The sequence below is a fragment of the Polistes fuscatus genome, unplaced genomic scaffold (genome assembly GCF_010416935.1).
Source record: "Polistes fuscatus isolate 324 unplaced genomic scaffold, CU_Pfus_HIC Scaffold19, whole genome shotgun sequence".
NCBI classification, from domain to species: Eukaryota; Metazoa; Arthropoda; class Insecta; order Hymenoptera; family Vespidae; genus Polistes; species Polistes fuscatus.
Window position 1 is genome coordinate 1004012 of NW_025113095.1, and position 18148 is coordinate 1022159.

Genomic DNA, 18148 nt, shown 5'->3' on the forward strand with positions numbered 1-18148 from the left:
AACGTATGAGTAAGTTGGATTGTTAAAAAAAAAAATGTGTTATTAAAAACTTTCCTTAATCACATTTTCTTATAATATCTTGTTTATCTTTTTATCTTATCTTCCTTATCAATCGTCGCACGATTCTTTCGTTCATTTCGTGATTTTGTTTACAAGTGACAATTCAAAATAGTAAAGTGGATAATTGTAAGTGTTTTTTTTTATTTGAAATAGGATTTAGAATTGAAGTTGGTGTCATGAGTAGAAATAGGGAAAGTACGTTTAATTAGTTTACCGTGTTGCAACAATGTCAGCACGTGCAAGGGAAGATAAGGATGCCGAATTAATGGGGAAAGATGAAAGGGAAGGATTTAACGAAGGAAGTAGAAAAGATCAATGATTTTAACTTTAACTAAAACTAATGGTGAAGAACAAAAATATATATATTAATATGAATTAATATGATTATTATAATAAGTAATATATAGTACAGTAATTAATTTAATTACTTATTAGTAATTAAAAAAAATTTAATATTATATATAAAGTTTGAATTATTTCTCCTGACTCAACTCACCCTGTATATTAAATACATACATACATATATATACATATATGTACGTGTATAAAGATGACGAAGCAAAAGAATGTATGACTACTTTAATTATTCAAAAAGGTCAGCAAGTTTCTATTCATTCCGAGACATCGTAAATAAGTTATACTACTTTCAACGACTACTTCATCTAACGATTAACTTAGAAATAATTATTAACTAAGAAATATCGAATAATTTTTATAATATACACACACGCGAAAGAAGTAATATATTTATACCTATATAAGTTAACACATATTTATATATATATATATATATGTATATAGAATACACCGAGTGTCGTTTCACGTTCGTATAAATTAATTTGACGCTTTCCCCACGGCTTAACTATAGTAATCCATCGGTATCGTTCACGGTTCGCTATCCAAAATACATTTACATCGTGTTACAACGCACTCCATTATAAACGTACGAGCTGGAAAGTGGAATATTTTTCGATAAACAGTAATGGTGTATATAACTATGTGTATATATATGATGTATGGGTGCATGCATGCATACGTGTGTATGTGTCTGTGTGTGTGTGTGTGTTGATATATCCGGAAAATTTAATACCTTATCGCAAAATTGATTTTAACGGGTCGATCGATGCATAAATCTTTCGACTTAACGATGGATTTTAATAAATAGATTACCAACTCATTCTACACCCGTTACACGAATATATAAACTCGGTTCGTTCTTTATTACCTAGGTATACGTTTATCAAATATATTATCTATTATCGAAGACTAAAATGATATTTCGCAATTTTAATCGATCAATCGATTCGATTTTATCGATCGAACGATAGATCGCATAAACGGTTTACGGGTTTATATTAAACGCTAATATTTAATGAATATCATTTTATCAACTTTAACTGACGAAAATGAGAATTGACACGATTTCCTACACTTTAGCTTTGGACCATATCGCGTTATTATTCAATTTATTTCAAATTGCTATAAGTTAAAGGTTTTTTTTTTCTTTTTTATAGAATATATTTGTATAATTAAAAAATATTAACAATACGTATATAGAGTAAATTTATTAACGAAATATATTTCACCAATAATACCTACAAATAATAATCAAATACATATATAAAAACGTCATTATTATTACTATTATTATTATTATTATTTTTACTATTATCAACGTGGGGGACTGTGATTGCAGTAAGCAAAAAAAAAAAAAAAGGAAAAATTACAAAAAAAAAAATTGCAATTGTTCAGCGACGTGTTTTCTTCGTGTTAGGAAAAATATCAAATATTCTCTCTTTGTCGTTTGACTTTCTCCATTTCATACGAACGAACAGAACGGAAAAGCTACTCAACGACGAGAAAATAGAAACAACAAAAAAATAGAAGAAAGCAGAGAGGAAAGAGGAAAACAATAAGAGAGAGAGAGGAATTAAAAACATTGTAAAATAAAATGTACAGTTGGGAGTGGTGCAAGTAGAAGGATAGGAGTTGAGGGTGGAGGTAGGGGGTGGAGGTAGGGGGATAGGCACGAGGGGGAAGTACCCCACGCCCGTGGGGGTAAATAGGATAGTATAAAGGGATAGGAGAATAGGGAAAGGGTAATAAGCGACGTTCGAGCGCGTAAAGCTCGAAAACGAAACACCCGCGAGGAGGAGGAGGAGGAGGTGGAGGAGGAGGCCATGATTTTGACACAAACAAAGTTATCACGATGTTCGCAATACAATGACGACAAAAACCCGTCGAGGAGTTGTGTTGTGTGAGCGCGTTTTCCTCGCGGCTAGAATTCTATCCTCTTCCACCTGTGTTAACATATTTTCATTACAAAGAGAACGAGAGAGAGAGAGAGAGAGAGAACGAAAATAAAAAAACAAAAAGGTAGAGAGAATAAGAGAGAGAGAGAGAGAGAGAGAAGATATGGAAGAATAGCGAATGGAAAGAGAAGGATATAAATGGGGGAAAGAAAAATGAGATAGAAATGGATAGGCAAGAAAAGAGAATTAAAAGGAAAAATAAAGAGAAAGAGAGAGAGAGAGATGTATAATGAAGAAGTGTGCACGTTTGTACCTATCTATGTGTGAAAGAGAAAGAAAGAAACCTATATGCATGTACGTGTATTTGCATATGTGCATGCGTGTACACGTATATGTAAACGAGAGAAAGAGAGACGTATATACTAAAGAAATGTGCATATACATGTACATGTGTGTGAGAAAGAGAGAGAGAGAGAGAGAGATACGAGTAAAGAAAAGTATGCTAAAGAAAGATAGAAATATTATATAGATAGGAAAGAAAATATTTTGCGAGACTGGGGTGAAAAGGTGGTGATGGGATTGAGCAACGGGGGTGTATGTATAGGTAGGTCGAATTATTTCAAAGAACGGATAACTACTACCACTACGAAGATGACTACGAAGATGCTACTGCTACCACAAAGATTTTAATTTGAATTTGATTCGCGCTCCTGCACTTTCCGCTTTGAAGTATATATTCATAATGCACACTAGTGCTCGCGCGTACACGCGATAACACAATGCATAATTTATAAGCTACGCGGTGCATCGAACACATCTGCTGTCTTCTTAATAAAATGGAAAAGCAAATTCTCGATTGGACGGATGATGATAAATAGAAAGAGAAAAATAGATAGATAGACGAGGAGGAGCCAGGGGGCAAGTGCAGGTGCTGGTGCAGGTGATGGGGCAGGGGAAGGGGGGAATATAAAGGATAATAGAGAATTATATGATCATAAAGGAAAGGAGAACGATCTCGGTGTGCAAGAACAGGAGACGAGGGTGGGGGTGGGATAATAACGATCGTTATTATCGGCAAAGCGTGAAATTAAAAAGTACAACGAACGCGCCTTTTTTTTCTTCTTTTTTTTTTTTTTTCCTTTTATCGGACAATTTTCTATCTCCAATCGGAATCACGCGATACCGCAATAGTGGTAAACCACACGAATGACGGAATATTCGATTGACAAATTTTGGGTAGGTTCCGATAATTCTTCTTCCAAATCCTCCCCCTCTACCTCTCTCTCTCTCCCCTCCCCGATCACTGAAATTTTGGCAATTTGACTGGTATTTTTTTCTCTTTTTTTTGGGGGGGGAGGGTTTCAGTTACGTTCGCAAAGCCACAGACAAACAAATTTGTTGTACGTTGAAACGTCAACGACACGTGTGTGTGTGTGTATGTATTGTTTGTCGAATACAATTTAACGTTATCGAACGTTATTTTTTTTTTTTTGAAAAACATGTTATATATTATTTTCATTCGATAATAAAATATATTCCAAATACAAATACGCATCATACAATATAATATTTATCTACGGACGCATTCTAATAACTTGAAATCGATCAAAATTTGATTTTTAAAAACTACAAAATAAAATAAAATAAAAAAGAGCAATACTCAACGTACGGATGAGGGGGGATGAGATTTGAGAGAAACGTATTTAACGGAAAAAAGGAGAAAAAAAATTTCACAAAGCCACATTGTTTACGCATTGATGCAGCAAGGAACGATTGAAATCCATACACGCGTTTATATGCAACCTTAAAAAAAACGAGGTTAACGAGCAAGATATATGATTTATCTTTATTCTTATATTTCTTTTTTTCTTTCTTTCTTTGTTGTTGTTGTTTTTATTTTTATTTTTTTATTAAATATTTGTATAAACGCATTTTAACGAATCCGACTTGCCATGGATACATCAAATCGGATAGAAAAATTCGAGCAGCTTTTTCGAAGAGAAATCGGCAAATCCTTTCGAACGAACGGTTTACGTTTAAAACGTACTACCCATAAAGGGTTGTCATTATACTACCCGTACAAAAGGGTTCCGAACAGTATTTATTAATTGCAATCGTTTCGTGTTTCCCCCCCCCTCTTTTAAAATTCTTTCATATCTTCTTAGTTTTTGCTCAAACATTTTCCATCTTTTCCATCATTTTCTTCATCTTTTTTTTTTTAATTTTTCCAGCAAGGAAAAACACGATTCTCGTCGTTCGTCCAAGCGTAAGCAAGCACAGGCCGGATACTGAAATTCGTTACTATCGATCTTACAACGAACGGGGATTTTTAAAAAGGAAGAAAAAAAGAAAAAAAAAAAAAAGAAAAAATAGTTTGGCCCCGTGAAGCTTCGTCGAAAGAAAGATAGATAGATATAAAGTAAAGAAAGAGTAAAGTGAGTGAGTGAGTGAGTGAGTGAACGAATGAGTGAGTGAGTGAGTGAGAGAAAAAGAACGTGGATTGGAAGAAGGTAGAGTAGAAGGAGAGATAAGTCTAGCAGATGAAAGGAGCCAAAAAGGAGTATAAAAAAAAAGAAAACAAAAAAAAACAAAAAGAAGAAGAAAAAAGAAAGAAAAAGAAAAAGAAAAAGGAAAAAAAAATATCCGAGAGACGGCCACGATGAATGAGACTACCAACGGGTCTTTGAAACTACACACCGGGTGGTGATTAATAAGTAACGTCGATCTCGTCGCAAGTGCACCTTCTTGAATCATCCTAAGCTACTACTATAGTAATATACTGTAACCACCCCCCTCCAACTCGTTTTTCTTATCCCTCTACCACACGTACCCCCCTTTTGCTCTTCGTACACCCCTCTGACCCTCTCTCTTTTTTTTTTCTATCATTTTCTTCTCCTTTCGTTTTATTTTTTTTTTTAATTCATTATCTATCAAAAGCTAAATATTTTCTTTCTTCTTTATTATTATTATTATTATTATTATTATTATTATTATATATTATTATTATTATTATTATTTCCATGTAATCTTTGTTCGTTCTTTTCTTTTTCTTTTCTTTTTTAATCCAACGAAACTTGCAATTTTTCTACTTTACTGTTAAATAATAAACGAATATTCGTTAATGGAATTCGAAGATTGAGAAATAAAAAAAAGTGGAGAGAGAGAAAGATAAAAGATATGCACTTCCTTTCTCACCTTTCTCTCGTACGGTTTTTCTATATTCACCACGATGATTATATTATCGATTTAAATAATAAACTCGTATGAACGTATTTTTGATTTATAGAAATTTTGTATTACATTTAATTGTATTAAAAATTGTTTATTATACTCTTTACTAATATATTTCGCTAAGAAATAACGAATAAAGTATATCGTTCTCGTTAGCCCAGATTCCGTGTATTTTCAAGGTATTTATCAAAATAACGATCCATCCACGACAAAGCATTTTACGAGAACGTATCGGGGTCTCGATGTCGATAAGAAACGATGATCGATCGTCAAACAACCCCCAACGATGAGTTTTCCTTCTGGAACACCTGAATCGCGACTAGCATGAGCTAAAGGATTCAACCAGTATTCACTCACTCTCTCTCTCACTCTCTCTCTCTCTTTTTCTCTTCTTTTTTCTCTTTTTTCTCAGATCATTTTTTTTTATTATTTTTTCTTAAATAAAACTCACCTGATCGATGTGACAGATACGAATTAATCCAAAAATTGATATATATATATATACATATAAAAATTACTATCAACGTAAACTGTCTCTCACCTAAAATATAATTTTTCATAAACGTTTATTATCCATTCGTTTATATAATAATTGTAATATAAATTTTTCTCTTTTTATTTCTTTTTTTTATATATTATAATGATACTTCATTTAATTGTTTTGAACAATTTTCATGTTAATTCGTACAATTTAGAAGCATCTCTCATATCAAATGACAAAATAATTCATAGAAATAATGAATAATTAAGATTGTGACTAAAACGTATTCATCGTAATGTTTTAATTAGGTACAGGTGTTCATTCTAACGAATATTATATATAAATTGACGTTAAAAGAATAAATTCGTCATATGAATACACATATGCATATAATATATTTGTTCTTATAGGAGAAGATGATAAGAAAAATAAAGATGTCGTACGTTACGACATATTCTACTTTGAAGCGACGTTTAACCTTATAAAACCTTAAGTGACGTACCCATAGGCCAGCATCAAAGGCTGTCTCGGTGATTCAATCGCGAGCGGATGTTTCTACTTGCGAGCAAAAATTCCCATCGTCTCTACTCTGCCATTGCATTACTATAATATATTCCTTCTATTTTTATATGCATCTAATATACATGTAATTATTTTCATATATGTGTGTGTGTGTGCCCATAATTATGATAATTAAAATATAAGAAAATAAGTTTATTTCACAACACAATATTTTAAGAAGAAGAATATTTGAAAATAAATTTCATTGTAAAAAATGAACAATTAAATAATGATTGTTATTTCAACATTATATGGAATTCATTTTGAATATTTTAAATATCTCAAAACAAGAGATATATGACTTTAGTTTCATAATTATGAGTACAACTTTACTTTTGCTAATTTTATTTTTCTATAAACAATTTATAGGAAAACTGTGAATGCAAAATTGTACACCCAATATTATAATACCAAACCCATACTCAATACTCAATACTACTCGATCTTATCTCCATAATAATTCTAATTCAACGCATCAACATTTCATCAAAGTGTCGAATATTCATCCTGGTATCGAGTGTGACATCAATCGGAAGATATGCAGTTACTAATGCGTATGTATCAATCGATTAAAACCGTTTGTTGTTGATACAGCGGATGGGGGGATGGAAGGGGTTGATCATTTCCTATTCGATATATTTATACAATTAACACTAGCAAGTCGAATCAATTGTTTCAATAAAAATTCTTCATTTATTCGTATTTTGTTTAAATCATAATATCGTGCGACGATGATATAATGCGATATTTTAACGAATACAGGGTGGCTTATAAGTTTGTTGACAAGTATGCATTATTAATGCATACAAATATAATTTATAGGTATAATTTAAATAGGATCTATATATAAATAGGGAATGATAGGAATAATAAATTATATCTTATAATTACGTTAATCGTATATGGATTAACATATAAATATAAATAACGTTTATGATAAACGTGTCTGCGTGTATGCGTGTGTATAAACGAGTATTTCTCTTTTTTTCTATCCGTTAAATCTGACACACACAAAAAGTCGGACACTACGTATAAAAAAAAAATAGAACAAAAATACTACCAACGACAGATAAAATAAAAATAGTGATCTTATCCCCTCGAATAATTATAATTACCATAAAGATCTAATTAAAAAATAATCGTGAAAACCATCTAATTCGATGATAGGACAAAACTAAATATAAAGATAACTATATTTAATCAAACGAAATTGACTATTATTGACTACAGTTCTAAATGCATACATGCATACATGCATACATGCATACATACATACATAAATACAAGTATACATAGAATCCATATATATATATATATCTATATATATTCCATATACAAAGTGGCTATTTACCAAACGCGAATTACAAAGTCGCTGAAGCAACCCCTTCTCCCTTCAACCCCCGATCCAAATCGGGTTAGCCACGATAGAGTGGAAAGAAAGAAAAGGGATAGGTAGGTAGGTTCAGAGGGGTTAGAAACGTAACGCGGGCTATTTAAACGGTAGAGCCAACTCCATGAAATGAATATTCAAAGGTGTGCGAGAGAACTACATACATACAGAACACCCCCTTTCCTTCTTTCTCTAACACACGTACAACGCGTACACACACATACACGGAGAGGATATTCAAAAACAGATACACGGATACATAGATACATAGATATGCATATAAAGAGAGGGGAGAGAGAGAGATAGAAGAAAGTCTTCTCTTGATGCACGTAGGGTGGTGACCTCTCGTGGAAACGACCAGGTGAAATGGTCCAAATCACGAGGAATATTCAGATATCTTTCTCTCTCTCTCTCTCTCTCGCACTTATTTGCTTTGGCCCGTTCCCCCCTTTCGACCCCCCTCATTCTCTCTTTCTCTCTCTTTCAGCCGTTTCCCAGTCTGTCGAGCGAACTACGTTTCCTATTCCTTACGAATTATTCATATTACGAATCTCTACGAGGGTGGGTTGGATGCAGTAGCTCGAGGGACGGAAAACGTGAGTCGAATGCTAACCACCAAAGGACGTACGGACCGAATAATATCTATTTTCGACAACCTGAAGGTCCTACAAGATCGCGATATACTCTCTCCGTGAATTGTACTATGAAAAGCAATCTGGTCTGTTTGATTGAAGTCAATTTTCTCTGATATATGATATTTCTTTTTTTTTTTTTCTATTCGTTAAATCAGACATTAATTAGGTATCTATACTATCATTCATTATTCATTCTTATTCATTATTCATTATCATTCATTATATCATATTCATTATTTGAAACTAAATTTATTCGATATTATTTTCATTAAGATATATTGTGTCAAAAATATATCATTAGATATGATGTTTGTTATTTTAATAATTATATATGTAGGATTCGTGAAAAAAATTGGGGCCGTTGGAACTGACTGGACCGGGACTCGAACCCGGATCCTCCGCTTTTCGCTTTTTTTTCCGGGCGACTGCTCTTTAACCATTGAGCTATCCAGGACCCACCGTCCAATCTCCTCACGAATGCCTATTTAAGTTTGACTTGGAGGCGCTCGCATCCTACATATATGTATATGCATTTTTGTTTAAATTAAAAATTCATTATTTTACTATCCCTTCTCTTTTATATGGAAGGGGGATGTTCATTTCTTTATTTAGATACTCCTATTGATAATAAAAAGGGTATTGATCAAAGAGTAACCGATTTGTTTCTAACAATTGATTGGCTTCGCTCGTTAATAATTAATTATCATCGTCGAAATTTATTTCCTCGAATAAATCGTAGAAACACACACACACACACACACGTACACGCGCGCACAAATAGATGAATAATTGTATAAAATTAAATGTAAAGTAGACGGCAATAGAAATTGTTGGAAATAACATCACCTGTGTGTGTGTGTGTGTGTGTATGTATGTATGTGTCTATTATACTATACAGAGTAGAACAATTAGTGTAATAAAACGATCGAAAATCGATTCGAAAAATTTTCCCGATAAAAGCACGAAGGAAAAGGGAATAGAGAAATGACGAGGAGTGAATAAAATGCTATTGGCATACTTACGAACTATTGACAAAAATGATTTAAGTGGTATTATTAAAGAGAATACACGTGAGACAAGTTTTGCAAGAGTGGTTCTCGATAAAACACGGTATTATTATTATTATATTGATCATTCGACAACGGTTATTCGATATTTAAACCATTCGACGAGTAAAACTCGATGTTTACCCCCTCCTCTCTCTGTAATATCCGAACCGCTGTTATTTTTACCTACGATTTAATATCAAACAAATTAGATCAAATTAAAAACAAGATTAGAGATTCAAAAAGAAATAAAAAAAAAAGAAAAAAAAGAAAATTAAGTTAACAAGAGTATTATCCCCCTCCCACTCCTCGAAAAAATTTCTCGCGTTTTTTCAAATAATCCTTATTCCTATATACAATATTCTTATTATTACAATAGATCGAAAATTCCTTACTTATACATAGTAGTACACTTAGAGGATATACGTAAGAATATAAGATTTTTCATCGACAATTTTCTAACGGTATGTCGAAGAATTTTTCTTCAGAAACGAAATGAGTTTCCTTTCAATTTATCTCCTCCCCCTCCTACACCACCTTCTTTTCCTTCTTTACCACCTCCACAACCTTCCTTCTATTCCATCGAAGTTATTTCGAATTACGAATGCGTCGCAAAACGACGCTCGACGAAGCACAAAACGAACGAAGGATTCGTTTCATCCGTAGTCGTCGTTGGCATCGTGAAACTTTCATGAACCCCCCCTTCTCTCAAACATTCCCCCCCATCTTGCCCCTTCATCCCTTCTTGAAAGAAAAAAAAAAACCGTTTTCTTTCTCGCAACGGCGAGAAAAGAAGATGTTCGGCTTTAAAATAAATTGGAAATACGCGTCCGCTTTATTTGACTCGGAAAATTTGCCCAAACCACCACCACCACCACCCCCAACACCACCCCTATTTCGACTTTCATTCCTTTACTATCTATTTCTTTCTTTTCTTTTTCTTATTGCTAACCACGTTTCTTTCAACCTTTTTCATCCTTTCACTTAACCCTTATAATAAGCGTGCAAATAACACCTTTGTAACGAAGTATTATATTAACCCTTTCGTAACAGGTAATTCGAATTGTACATTATGCAATTGATATATTTTTTTTAATAAAATTCACTTGGATACTTCGATAGAAAAATTGATTTAAATTACGAATCAATTTCTATATTAACCAATATTTATTATTACACGAATATTATTATTACAAGATGTATGTAACACACATGTTTAATATTTAAACTCGTATTCTATTATCTATCTTCTCAATTCCAGTTCTAGGATTATATTATTATATTATTATCTTAGGATTATATTAACCCTTTCGTAACAGGTAATTCGAATTGTACATTATGCAATTGATATATTTCTTCTAACAAAATTCACTTGGATACTTCGATAAAAAAATAATTTAAATTACGAATCAATTTCTATATTAACCAAAATTTCGAATATTATTATTACAAGATGTATGTAACACACTTGTATAATATTTAAACTCGTATTCTATTATCTATCTTCTCTATTCCAGTTCTAGGATTATATTATTATATTATTATATTAGGATTATATTAACCCTTTCGTAACAGGTAATTCGAATTGTACATTATGCAATTGATATATTTCTTCTAACAAAATTCACTTGGATGCTTCGATAGAAAATAATTTAAATTACGAATCAATTTCTATATTAATCAAAATTTCGAATATTATTATTACAAGATGTATGTAACACACTTATATAATATTTAAACTCGTATTCTATTATCTGTCTTTTTTATTCCAGTTCTAGGACTAGAGAAAGGTGGAAAAAAAAAGAAGTAGAGTATAAAAAAAGAGATGAAAAGAGAGGGGGGAAAAGGAAGAAGAGGAAGAGGAGGGGGAGGGGGAGGGGGAGGGGGAGGAGGATGTGTCTAGGTACGGAAAACGCTGACGATCGGATCCGATCGAGGTGAAAAGAGCAGCAGCAGCAGCAGCAGCAGCCGGTTGCGAGTATGGTAGGACACACGATATCACAGTCAAGAATGGTCGGCAACCGATTAAAATACGAACACATGGGAAGAATATGCTGAAGTCAGCTAACAACGTCGACGAAATCGTGCCCCTGCCTCTCCCCGAACCCCCCCATTAATGCCAGTAATGAACGACGACCCTCCCCCCTCCCACCACCCCCACGAATCGCGATACTCACGGTGACTTCTTCCAAAAATTTGTTAACGAAACGAATAAGCGAAAAGTTAAAAAGAAAGAGAAGTCGGGAAAATGACGATAATCGATTGGTATCCTATCATTTTGTACAATCAAACTTTAGATTTGGTAATTATGGTACTTTAAATTATTAATTGTAGGATTTTTAATTCTAATCTGGCCTATATATAAAATTTAATTGTCGTTTCCTATATAATTTATGTTATAATTAATATTATATTGTATATATATATATATATTAATAATTTATTTTAAATTATTTTAAGTTATTATAATGAATATTTTATTTATATTAATGATATTAGTTTATATATATATTATTTTAATACGTCGTTGTTAATAAGTTAAATGAATAATTAGTAAAATAATATTTAATCTAATTTGTTTTTTCTTGTATATCTCTCGTTATTATCTTCGATCGAGGAAAAATGAAAAATATGAAAGATAAAAGAGAGATAGAGAGAGAGATTTTAATTCTTCTTAAACGGAATATTAATCATCTCGCGAATTATTATTTTTTGTTATGTCGATTATTATTCTACTAACGAGATTCTCGAATTTATAAATTTTATCATGCTTAATTAAATCTAATATCACATTGTTCAAATTGTAGTTTTCACGTATCGTGTATTAAACGATTTTTATTTCGCATGGGTTTTTAAGTTAATCAATAACACGAAAGTATAATGAAATTTAATTTTACTTTTCTTTTTTTTTATTTTATTTTATTACATCAGTCGTGCGAGAAAGAGAGAGAGAGAGAGAGAGAGATGAAGAAGATAGACGTAAAATTCAGAATTAGATGCAAATTTTCCTATCACCTTCTTCCATATTCTCGTATGAACTTTTCACTCGACACGATTACTTTAAACGAGATTATTTAGGTATTTCTAATTCAATAACGCAATTTCATATATCTATCATGGAAATTCTGAATTCTATTTATCTAATAATAAACTTTAAAATGATTATAACAAATGGTTCACGTATATCGAAAGTATTTACATGCGATTTATATTTACATTATTCGAAATAAATTAATAATACGATCGACAAAAATATAAATATAAATCTTATTTTTTTAATATTGCACATCGAGAGTGAGAAGATAATGATAAATAAATAAATTTTAAATATGATTCAAATGTCTACGATAACAAAATAATTATTCAAATTCATTTATATATATATAAATAAAAATAAAAATAAAATAAAATAAAAATAAAATAAAAATATAAATATATATATATATATATAAATAAAAAAAAATAGAACAATGATTAATTTAAAAAAAAGAGAAATATTGTTTATCGTTGCATATTAATATTTAACGTTCAGTATCATTAATTATAAGGATACATAAATTCCGAGTAAATTCGATTTCCGAACACTTTAATATCTCTTTTCCCCTAACAGCGAAGAACCCTAATCTATCGGAAAGACAAGTGAGAGTTACGAGAAGGGTTGGCTTCCTCCAACGCGTGTGTTTCGAGAACTACTAGTTCGGTGAGCACGTGTCATAGGTCATGACCTATCCCTCTTTTCTATCTATCTATCTATCTATTTATCTATAGTACTATTTATCTACCAGCACACTTGCTATCTCACATAGGAAACATATCTCGAACGTGTTACATGGGAAATAAAAATATATAAAAATGACCTATCTTTCTCTTTCGATATATTTATCGATTACCACCCCCACCCCCATCCCATAAAATGTTTCTGTACCTATCGCATACCCCTTACACTTTATCCAACCCCAATCTTATATAAAATAATATATTCATTTATTTATACTTACGATGGGGTAATATTTTATATCTAATAAATTTTGCACGATCTAGATTTTTTAAATTTAAAATAAATAATTACGAAATTAGTATGAAATCTAAAATACTCGATAATAAAAATATCATGGGCTCATATATTTTATTTATATTTAAATAAAATAATGATTCGACGGAGAATATATGAGCGATTATAAATGTGTTATATATTTTTGATAACAGAAATAAAATTGAATTTCTATTTATATGTCATATTTATTCAAGATATTTCTTTATTTCCGTTTACGAATATTCTTGGATTTCGTGAAACAATATTTGATATCAATCTCACGAAATATTCTTTGTCATTTTCGTGAATATATTCATCGATGTTTATCGAAATCAAATATTGTTTATACGTAGAATATTACATATATATATATTTGAAAAGTACGAAATTAGGATTGAAAAGTAATATTGTTTGGTAGCATATTTCAAGGACTACTCCCACGTCTGACAAGTGTCATAGGTCATAACGCATCTTCATGGAAAAAATAAAACACTTTTTACAATGTCGACAAGTAATAGACAGTACGATATCTACAAATACATATACATATATATATGTGAGAAAATACAGAAGAAAACGAGTCCATTTACGATCTAGCAGTAATTTCCTCGGGGAAGAATTCGAACTTTATATTCGAAGTGACGGTAGTTGTATATATATATATACACATATATATGTATGTATATATGTATTTGTACTTATAACATTCTCACAGGTATTAAATATATATATAACATATAACATATATATGTGTGTGTATGTATGTATGTATATATGTATTTGTACTTATACATTCTCACAGGTATTAAATATATATATGTATGTATGTGTGTGTATGTGTGTATGTGTGTTTATATTATAATGCATTTTCGGGAAGGGACACGAAACAGCTATTCTCTTGGATAATCGCTACGATTAATAACAAAAAGCATTTTGTAAGAGAAATATATTCTAAAAGCTCACGTTAATACACATACAAACACACAGAGAGACACGTACATAGAGATACGTGGAAAGATTCATTCAAAGTGTGTACAACTTGTCTTACATACTCTTACATGTAATAAAGTTTTATTACATAGAAAATTTCTTATTGTTATTACATCAGTGTAAATTAATTTTTTTTTATATGTAAAATATGAATAATGATTTTTGTTGTTGTTGTATTATTTTAATTGTACTATATTATTTATAAATAATTATAATGATCGAAAGATTTCAATTAATTTTAAGAAAGATAATTAATCACATGTGTAATACATACACATATATATAAAAAAAAATGATCAATAATCACTTTGACATATCGTATGAATAATCAGGAAATCAAACGTTCTATCCTTTGTTTAACATCATTGAAATTTCCAATCAAAGTAATTTCAATTGTCATGAACAGAACATACAGATATTACGAAATTGGAACAAATTAAATTGTAAAGATGGAAACTATATGGGATTTATAGAAGTATCTATACGCAAGTGTACATGCATGCATAATACATGCAATATGTGTACTGATAGCCGGCCAACTGCAATATACTGGGTGAGTCAATAACAACTGCTATTTTAAATATCAGCTCGTTAATCTATCGATTGCATCAAGAAAACATTTTTATATGTCATATCGCATTTTAACACATTAACGTATATTTCTTTATCTAAATTTCCATTAAAAATAAAACACACACACACACACATTTTCGTAGGTTCTGTTAATATAAAATGAAGAGAACGCGTATCGTATAAAAATTAATTAACAAATAATAAGAATAAATATAATATTAGATTTACTGTTTATATATAAAATAATTTTAATTTAATCTTCATATATTACATTTATATTAAATCAATTCAAAGTTATCATATCACTAATCAATTAATTCCTTTCTTTCATCGCATGATATTATAAAATAAATATTATAGATATTAAAAAATAAAAATATTACTATTCTAAAAATTGTATATTGAAAGATTGTTTTTTTTTATTTTGGAAACGATTGTTAAATATTAAATCATTTCATATTACGTTAGTTGCTATTAACATACCCTGTATATCAATCAGATTATTCTGATGATGAAACTGAACTATCATCGTAATGAGGAACTACTCCAAGCGGATAATTATACCTGTCCGAAGATAACGGAATCAAAAGTTGATAACAATCTTTCGATTTTTGAGAAAGTTCATTGTAAGTAACAAAACAAGGAAATGATCTCATACACTTAAATGACTTTCAGAAAGTTTCCTTCTATCTTTGTTCTAAAGTAAGAAATATAGAAATTTCTATGATATGTGTCAATATTTCTAATATATTCACTATTTCGTAATATTTTCTTCGTAATCTATTATTTAAAATTACCAAAATATCTTTAATTATTTTTAAATATATTGTTCTCTTCCAATACATTTTATTGCAAAAACTTTGAACATTAAGAATTATCAATGTTGTAATTGTACATTATTATTCATTTATTTTCTAATAAAAAAATAATAAATCTAAAATATAAAAGATATATTAGATTTTTAATGAAAAATATTATTTTTTCTTTATATGAATTTCTTCGAATGAAATTTCGAAAAATTATAATCGATCTTTACTGTTTTAATAATAAAGTCAGATCGATTATATTAATTAATATTATCTTATAACAATCTCTGATACAACAAAGCATATAAAAAAAAAAAGATGACATTAATTATTATCAAAATTAATATAATATTTCCAATATCGTTGTGCAAATATGCATTTATTATACACATTATTATTGACTAACTGAATATATTATATGATTCTATTTATATTTGATTGAATACAGAGTAATAGAAAATGAAATTATTCAAAGTGTGGTTTGAATACTATTATATTATATCGATTTAATATTACTTTTTATAAAACCACTATATTTTCGTTTCAAGTATCGATACTGTATCGATCCTACAACTATAACCGATACACAAAACCGAAAAATAACTCTAACATAACCAATATGGGCGAACCGGTATAGGTAATATCCATTCTACAAAACCGAAACACCAAATTTTTTTTTTTTTTTCGATATGGTCGAGAACCGTTATATCAATAACAGTTAGAACATTTTTTTTTCAGTTCCCATAGTAGATGTTTTAACAACCCATATAATATATATATCTATGTGTTTTCAACTCCCCCTCTTTGATATTTACGTATAGGGTAACTGTATCTAATATAGACACACCTGACTTTAAAAGCTTGCCAAACATAAAGTTTTCTTTTCTTCTTTTTATTCTAGGCTTCCCATACGAATTATTGTTTAAATTACACACATATTATATGAGATTATCAATTAACGTTATCCGATAAATTCCTCGTAACATTCGAATCACGCTAACGTACCAAAAAATATATGTACGAATAAAATAATTGATTGATTTTCCAAACGAGAAAGAATTTCATCGAATATTTTCAAACCTTTAACAAAGCATTCAATCGAAATCGACAAATTTTATAATACGAATGCAATATTGTATTCTAAATTCAAGTAAAAAAATCGTAATAAAGTTAACGTTAAATCTATCAGAGACGAGACGCAAAATCAAACGTTCAATCAAATATAGTGTTTCGTATAAAATGGTTTATTATTATCGTGGTGTGTGGATTATAGATATAGAATCTGTTCGAATTGAACCACGAAATCAAGGGAAAAGCGAGTTGAGATAATCGGTACGAAGCTTGATATCGAATCCGTCGTTATCTCGAACACAATAAAGTGCTCGACAGTTTACAACGAAGTATAATCGGCCAACAGAGAGTATATATATATATATATATATTTATGTGTGTGTGTGTCTGTGCGTGAGAGAGAGTGAGAGAGAGAGAGAAGAGACGCGTATTAATCGTTTTGACCCTTCGACCTCATTAACACGCACACTGTTATCGCGAGGAAAGAGTACATGCTCGTATTATAATGGCCTATACGATAGTCGTGATCATAATGAGAACTTCCGGGGTCTATTATAATAGTTTTCTTTAACGAAAAAGGAAGATAGATTCTAATTTACGAAACAATCGTTTTGCCCTTCGACCTCATTAACACGCACACTGTTATCGCGTGAAAGAGTACATGCTCGTATTATAATGGCCTATACGATAGTCGTGATCATAATGAGAACTTCCGGGGTCTATTATAATAGTTTCTTTAACGAAAAGGAAGATAGATTCTAATTTACGAAACACGTTTACACTCAAACTTCGAGATTTTAACACTAACTAAATGAATACTACTGACTGACTGAACCTGACTGACTGATTAAACCTGACTGAACCTGACTGACTGATTAAATCTGACTGAACCTCACTGACTGATTAAATCTGACTGAACCTGACTGACTGATTAAACCTGACTGAACCTGATTGACTGATTAAAACTTGACTGACTGACTGAATGACCACAACTTGTCATTCGTACAGGTAAAAAATGC

The 18148-nt window shown here is 30.6% G+C and overlaps 1 pseudogene; it reads right to left on the bottom strand.

The window, feature by feature from the left end:
- LOC122515838 overlaps positions 1-18148 on the bottom strand; it is a 252365-nt pseudogene that overhangs the window by 199477 nt on the left and 34740 nt on the right.